This window comes from Lactuca sativa, chromosome 4 (assembly GCF_002870075.4).
Source record: "Lactuca sativa cultivar Salinas chromosome 4, Lsat_Salinas_v11, whole genome shotgun sequence".
NCBI classification, from domain to species: Eukaryota; Viridiplantae; Streptophyta; class Magnoliopsida; order Asterales; family Asteraceae; genus Lactuca; species Lactuca sativa.
In genome coordinates, this window is record NC_056626.2 from 76,463,268 (window position 1) to 76,471,459 (window position 8,192).

Here is an 8,192-nt window from a genome sequence, read left to right on the forward strand (position 1 = left end):
TTCCCAGACACCTTTGGAACGGTTTCCTTCTAAGTGACGATGATCATTGAATGACCAGCTAGTGGCACGGGTTGCAACTGACGACGTGTTGAAAGGGATTAGGGCAGGAACTTCTGTAGGACCAAAAAGTATCAATGTTTCGAGTTTGTGTTATTTTAGGGCACCAGATGTTAGTTTATATATGGAGGAGGGTAACGAAAAGTCAAGAACTTGGAGGCGACGATTCATATGGGAAGCGTCGTCGTTTTCATGGGTGTATAGTTAGTCGGTTCCATGTCAGTTCTAGGTCATGGCAGATGTGACATTTCTTGTCTATGTATAATCACAACCGGTGAAAAAAAAGTATGGAGAACTAAAAAGACTGGTTGCCTAACACTTGGTTCCCTCGTGAAGCCAAAAAAAAGGGAGCAAAAGGGTTAACCCTAAAAAGTTGGTAGGGTATTTTTGTCATTTCTATTTGATATAAATATATATCTATCTCCTATCCTAATAAACAAGTACCCTCAAAATAATGACACGTGGCATATGCACAGCACTCCCTAATCTTTATTTTCCCGCCTAAACTGCGTGAATTTCCACAGTCCACACATACCCTCCACTGCTTTAACCTCCCGTGCAGTAAATCCGAATATACCCTTTAGGTCCTCTAAACTTGCACAACATTAAATCATGTTTAAATGCACATTAATTTTGAATCGATATATCCTGCATATCTCCCAAATCTCGCCCCATATTATCGCTTTTTCTGATTAGAATTCCCACATCTCTCTTCATTTTACATTATTGTTCTGCATGAATAAGAAATTGAACGAGTTGTTCCTAGGTATATATTTTCTCTCCAAGTTCTAACCTTTGTAAAAGGATGTTTAAATAATACAAACTCCCATCTTGATTGTATATTTCGAAGTGATTTACAAAATGGAATTATTCTTTCTTAGATTCGTTGGTTTTTGTATCGCACCCTACTTGCATTCAGTCGTTGCTGAAACTGATCAATTTGATCATTGGAATCTTTGCAATCATGATGTTTATTTAGTGCTGGACTGCTGGTGGATGGTTAGGGCTTGGCAGCACCAAAGAAGGTACTAGTTATTGTTGTATCTTTCTTCCTACAGATCCTTTTAGTATTTTAATTCAAAATCGAAATCCATACAAATTATTCTGGATATATATGAAATTATACACTCGAATAAAACCCAAGTCGTATTGTGTTGTTGATTATACTGGCCTAGCTTTTTAAAGAACAATTAATGGAGAGAGTGGTCGCGACGGAATCAGAAGAAACTAAGTACGGGTTTTGTAGATAAATTACAATGGGGAGTCCCCTCCACCCTGTGCTGATCGTTTCCCATTTCTGTCCTCACACAACTGTTCCGCTCTGATCTGCAGCTACAAATGAAAAGAGTTAATGATCTCTCTTTATTTGTTTTATCAACTTTTAGTTGTTTGGATCATCAGTTTTTAGATGCTCATCTATAAAAGTAATGTATTTCTTTTAATGTTTTGTTGATATTTAACTTGTTATTAGATTCAAATGATTAAACATATAAAGTGGCAGGGAAGAAGGGCAAGAAGGAAAGTAGTTCACCAAAAGAGAAAGAAAAGTAGTCTTCCCGTTGTTTTGTAATTAGGTTGTCGTGGATTACTTCTATAGTTCAATATTCCCATACTTCTTTGTACTGATAGATGGGAGTGGTAATGAAATTTACTGACTTTTTGTGTCTTTGAATACGGTTAGCAACTTCTGATTCATTTTCATTGTTGATAGGAACAACGTTTACAGGGTAGATAGTTGTTAGTTTTCAATACATGAAGTGGCTGCTACAAGTTATGGTTATTGTCATTGATGAAAAAAAAATGTTATATCTTGATCATTCTCTGGTTTATATATGCATGGTAGCTGATCCAATATAGTTTTTATTCCCTTTATGTAGCCATAGATGATGGTTTTTGTTTATATAAACTAAATATATTACATCAGGATTCAGGATTCAGGTACGTTGTGTTTGCAGGAATGTAATGAGGGCACTAGGAGTATTGGGATTGGAAGCTTACTTAGATGGGGAAGGGACCTATTTATAAATTTTATTAACATTTTTGCATTTGATTTCCTCAGCTTAAAAGGGGGATGTATATGTAACCATAAATTTGTCATGTCTTCAAAAAAGTGTAATTATGGATTTTTTTTTTTTGCAAAACTCTTTTTCTTTAAATTGGTTTTCTTATCTGTAAATTGATGTTTCTGTGGTGCTTTTATTTCTATGTCAGAAAAGGAGTCTTTTTTATTGTTGGATAAAATTGCATACAAGTAAAGATGAATCAAACTAAGGCACTTTGATAAACAAATAAATACTATAAAATCAACAACATTATACTTACATTTTTCTTCCGATTACAATATTACATTATAAAAAGTACAATGTGGTAATAAAAAGAAATGTAATTGGGCACTTTAATAAACAAATAAATAGATATGGTGAAATGCCATTGTTATTTGTCAAATTTTTTTTAAAAAGTTCAATTTTTTTATATGTCAAGCATTAAATTGTATTGCAGTTTATTTCTTATAGTATCATTCCTTCTTTTCTTTTAATTATAGCAAGAAATGGCAATATAGTTTGAAAAATGATTCAGTTTTTGAAAAATGACTAAAGTTTGAAAAAAAAATATATCCAATATTCAAAACATATTTTAATAGCCTCCTACTTGAAAAAAAAAATCTTATTTAAAAATGTCTGCCAAAAATGATTTTTAAAAACGGTACACTTGTCAACACGTCAAATAAATCTAATGTTGAGCATTTTTAGTTTTGAAGGATTTGTTATTTTTGACTAAAAAACGATTTAATAAATACTTCATCCGTCCTATATTAATAGTCCATGTTTCCTTTTTGGTTTGTCCCAAAATAATAATCTACTTCTAAAAATAAATTTGTCTTTTACCATAATACCCATCATTATTAGTTAAATTATAATGAAATAAAATGCAACTACAATGGAATTAAATACAACAAAAGAGTAATACTGTCATTTCATTTAATAAATTTAATGGCAATTAATGTTTTCTTAATATGTGTATTTTTTGTCGATGGACAATTATTTTGGGACGAGGGAGTATATTAAACTGTTTATTTTTGGGGAAATTAATTGCAAATAAAATAGTATAAAAAATTATTGAAAGTACATTGTTATATCTATATGTGAGAGACTTAATCTGATTATAAATAAGACAATGGTATCACCATGTATGACTATCTTTGTTTTTCCAGTCTATTAAATTTTATATTTAATTTTATAACATGATGATTTTATCATTAATCATGAGTTAAAGAACCTTGTTGATGCTTTCAAACCATTTTACATATTAATTAAAAATAATGATGATATACTCTTCCAGATAGAACATCCAATGTTGTATAAAAATAATTATTAGCAATTTTATGATTAATTATTACCATTCTTATAGTCTCTGTGTTGTTTTAGTTTGTCAAACAAATCATTTCACGACAAGTAACTATTACATCCAATGTTGTGTCATAAGAACTTTTCGAAAATTTATGATTTTTAATTATCTTTTTTGATATTTTTGTATAATATTGCTTTATTATTTTAAACTACCTATTTATTTTTCATTTCAGTCATATTCTATTGAAATTTATATTTCATTGTACAAAATCATGATATTGTCATATATCTACACATACAAAATGTTGATCATATATTCATAAAGTGTCTATGTTAATTTAAGTAATCATTATAACTTACATACAAAACTTTTATGTTTGTAAATTAATGATATTTTTTTAAAATTTCTAATTGTTCATTACGATTTCAAATTATCAATAGTGTTTTCTTTCTCAACCGTGGTTTCCACATATTTAAAGCTAATGTCAATGATATAATAAGCCAGACTCACGACCAAAATTTTTTTAATTAGTTTATTTTGTTGCATCATTTTTAAATCATGGATTTGTCACCCGTGACAGTACATTTTTTGTTATGCAACTCGCCATACCATTAGCCCCACTTGAAATTTGACATTTGACTTAATTTTACTATTATTATTATTTATTTATTTTTTCTAAATTCATAAAACATGACTAAACCGAACATTATTCAATTCAGAAGATTTTTATTTTATTTCACTTTTTTTGTACCGCTACCAAAACATATAAACTAAATCACCGACCTAGCCAAAACAATTTAAACGTTTTGAAAATCATAAATGACTTTTATAGTTTCGAAAAGCAGACAAAAGATTAAAAATCAAGTTAATTAAGAAAATATGATATACAATTAAAATAAACAGATCGAATCAATCAAATTATGTTACGTAGTAAAATCTTAACATCACATGGTTAATGTTACAAAGGATGTAAATTTTGTAATATAGAGGTATTATGTGTGTAATCTACTTAAATTTGGAGAATGTTTGATAACTAATAGAAAACCCATTTATATACATATTAATTAATATTAAGTTCCCTTACGCATAGTGTTTCTTTTGATTGGACCGTTTTTTTTTTTTTAGTTTTCTTCTACCGTTTTTTTTTTTTAATTTTCTTCTACAGCTGTTTAAAAGAATAACTCCAGTTAGAATTAAGTTCCCTTACTTGCTACGTGTTGTTTCCCTTGCTACGTGTTGTTTCCCTGTTTGCTGTGAGATTTAGTTTTCATTCTACTATCACACGTGTGCGTTATCTCTCCACCGATTCCTATTTTCCCAAAAACCCACCGCCTCCCGTTCTCTCATCCACTTTACCGGTCTGCTTGCTTTTCATTCACACCGGCGAATCCTTCCCTGCCGCCTCATTTCTCACTCTTTCAACTCCATCGAAATATCAAAGATGGTGGGCAGCAAGCCGATTTCTGATTCCGGTCGTTCTTTGGTTGTGCTATTCATCATCAGAAATCGATTAAGAGAGGGAAACGATATTTTCTCCAATTTCTATTCACCATGACCCATACAATCGAACGCTGCCGACTCCCCCTTATCAGATTCTCCCCACCGCCTCCCTTATTCGATATCTCCATCCGTGTCGAATCGGCCTCATTTCCTCTGCACTTACTACTCCGTCGCAACAACGCAACGAGGACACAGGTAACTTTTTTATTTTACAAATTAGAGGTTCAATTATTTGTTTTCTTTTTTGGGTTGATTTTGTTTGTAGATCAATTTTACAACTGCAAAGGCAGGAGGATTTGAATGGGTTAGTTGGAGACGTTGAGTACAGGTTTGGGAAGTGGAAAGACTCAACAAGGTTACTACTTTTGGATGAGAAACATGCCTATAAGGCGTTCGATGAAATGCCTGATCCGATTAAGGTATTAATTCCAGTTTAGTTTACCTAATTAATTACTTGATTATAATTGTTTGATTATCCATTTTAAATGAATGAGGTATCCATTGTAGCTATTAAAAGTCCCAACTAAATTTACTTTTCTGCCCCTATGTTTCTGGGTATTGAATTATGTAATGTTTTGAATCGTGTTTGTGAACGAACACAATTGTCATCAGGTAATTTGGTTTGGGGGGAGACAGAAGGCGAGGGAAAACAGGGAATAGTGTAGGAGCAGGTTGATTCCACCATTTGTATTTCAATTTCACAGTTTTAGTGTTTGTAACTCTTATTCATTTTCTTTGTTCTTTTTAAGTTTTGAACACCAACTACTTGACAAAAATCCTCAACGAAAAATCTGGTCAAGATTGTGTTTCTACTTGGTAAACTGTATGATCGATCTCTTCTTTTACACCAAATTACAATTCTACCCTTCATAAGTTTTTCATTAAAGGATGCACTTGCAACTGCTAAAAAAACTCACTTCAAATCGCAAGGAACAATTGATTAAGGTACTTCCATTAATTTATTTTTCTTTTTTTGTATTCATGTTGTAAAATTTCTTTTTTCTTGCAGCTTCATAAATATTTTCTTAATATGAGAGAATATAGTGACAAACTTATACCAACTCCAGGTTAGTCTCTCTATTATTATTGTTTTTTCTTCTTAACGCAAACAGAACAACGCTAAAGTTTTAAATGAGTTTTTCCTGTTTTCATGTTTATAAACGCTTTAATGAAATCTTTAATAGACTCTCTATGTATATATGTGTATGCATGTTTGTGACTTTTTCCTTATGAAATTAGTGTTATCGTTTTGTTATTCTGTTTTCATTTGCAGATATAAATAATAATTTTGTTATAGATGTTAGAAATTCTTAATTTTGTTTATGTTTTTAGACCAAAAAATGGAGAAACAATTTGAAGAATTGAGGGGCATATCAGGTAGATATGAACATGACAAGAAAGTTTGGGTGGCTACAGTCAAGGAAGTAGGTATTGAAACCATACCACTCCCAGCTCTCTCTTCAAGCACACCACTGTGCTGACTCAGTTCCTTCCTGATCTCAATAACATGGTTTCTGCAGTTCAAGCAATGGGTGGGTAAATTAGTAAATTCATGATTAAATTTTCACCCTATTGTAAGTTTTAACATTTTCTATCATTACTTTTAGTTGCACAGTGTGAGCATCTTAAAGTCAAATACAACAAAGAACAAATCAAGGGAAGAAAGCTTCATAATCAATTTGAGGATATAAAAGGTGTGCAAACTTTTTTTTTTTTTTTTTTTTAACAACCATATAAAGTTTCTAACTTTCTATAAATACTAATTTTTTTTATAGTTTCAGGAAACATGGTCAACCATGGTTGACTTTGATTCATCATCAAACGGACATTGCTTCACCATTGGTGGCTTCACTTTTCTATGTGTGCATATTTCAATATGGTGAAACAGAGACAGGAAAGACATTTACCATGGAGGGTATTGAGGGAAATCGAGGGGTTAGTTACAGAACAGTAGAGGAATTATTCAAAATTGCAAAAGAAAGAATTGATACTTTTGCTTAGCAGTGGAACCTACAATTACAAATGATTATGCACAAGATTCACCATCAAAGTTGTCTTCTCCTGGGCCAAAAGTCTGAAACTTCCACAACCTTTAGGAGGCACACAAGATGAATCTTCTTCATCTGAAAACACTCCAACAATGATAATGCGCATGGGTGTTTCATCTTCAGGAAAGTTGCCAAGTCCCGGGTGGTATATTGCTAAAGATTTATGTGGTGTTTATTTGGCAAAAGAGCAGTTTTCCTTCCAATAAATAAATGAATAAACTATGTCGCATAATCTAAATCCGACCCCCGCAATGGCGGGGGCACTTTTCTAGTTAACTAATAAGATAGAAGAAATGAGATTGAAGTGACATGGCGACCAATGAGAGGTTAACATACGTCCTCATTAGAAAAATGGGTGCGTTTAAAATCCCTGTTTGGTTGAAGGACCAAGAAGAATTTAATCGAAACATAAGGGGCTAAAAAGGCACAACTAAACATGAATTTGATCAAAGAATGGCCCATCTTCGTGCCGCTCTAACCAGCTTAGCTAATAGGCGTTTTTGTTTTTTGTTTTACATATTTACAAAAAATATTAATTTCTGATGTTGATAATATACACTTTTACAGTTTTTTAGTTTTATATCGTTAACATGGTACTTCCTGTTTATACGCGAAAGCATTACAAGTTATACATGTAGCTCACTAACTCTATGTAAACTTTCGTATCTTTTTGAAATTTAGTTACTCCTTAATAATAATAAAAATCGATGCGTTTTGTTCGTTCGTTTTGGAAATTGGAAACGCCATATTACATCTAACAGCTTCAACTTCCAAGGTTAAATGCTTTACTTGTTGACAGACTATAACACTAAAAAAAACTACACAACAATGGCAAACCAAAATTCATTAATGGGATTTCGTAATATCAACTAGGTAACTACAGTATAGACTGGTTAGCCCGGCCCAAATTCCTGGCCGGTGAAAGCCTGAAATATCTTGATTACAACCTTTCTCAACTATGATCAAAAATCAACCAGATCCCTATTTATGTTAAAAGACCTAAATGCATATTAAAATCTTTACATATGCATGTGATTCACAACATGAAACATGAACTCAACTACTCGGCACAATTCTCCAGACCATGCTTCTTGGTAATATCCATAGCGTTTAAAAGAATTTGATTCTTCATAGCCTTCAATTCATCTTCCTCCTAAAATCAAGACACAAAATTTAGTTTAAGTTACACATGAACTAGACACACTGGATACCAATATTAGTTTTTGTTTGGTGGTATAC

General features: G+C 31.9%; 2 long non-coding RNA genes across 3 annotated transcripts; both read left to right on the forward strand.

Annotated features, from left to right (window-relative positions):
- Positions 1 to 651: 651 nt before the first annotated feature.
- LOC122197659 (uncharacterized) lies at positions 652 to 1,499 on the forward strand. The gene is made up of 3 exons (XR_006191281.2): positions 652 to 823; positions 939 to 1,082; positions 1,233 to 1,499. It is a non-coding gene; the product is annotated as an uncharacterized LOC122197659 (long non-coding RNA).
- A 3,081-nt stretch (positions 1,500 to 4,580) lies between these two features.
- Positions 4,581 to 7,560, forward strand: LOC111896177 (uncharacterized). Of its 2 annotated transcripts, XR_002851837.2 has the most exons (8): positions 4,581 to 5,100; positions 5,171 to 5,324; positions 5,518 to 5,576; positions 5,655 to 5,850; positions 5,915 to 5,972; positions 6,238 to 6,437; positions 6,513 to 6,599; positions 6,681 to 7,560. It is a non-coding gene; the product is annotated as an uncharacterized LOC111896177 (long non-coding RNA). The 2 variants fall into 2 exon arrangements; XR_002851829.3 differs by having other exon boundaries at positions 4,585 to 5,324.
- Positions 7,561 to 8,192: the final 632 nt, after the last annotated feature.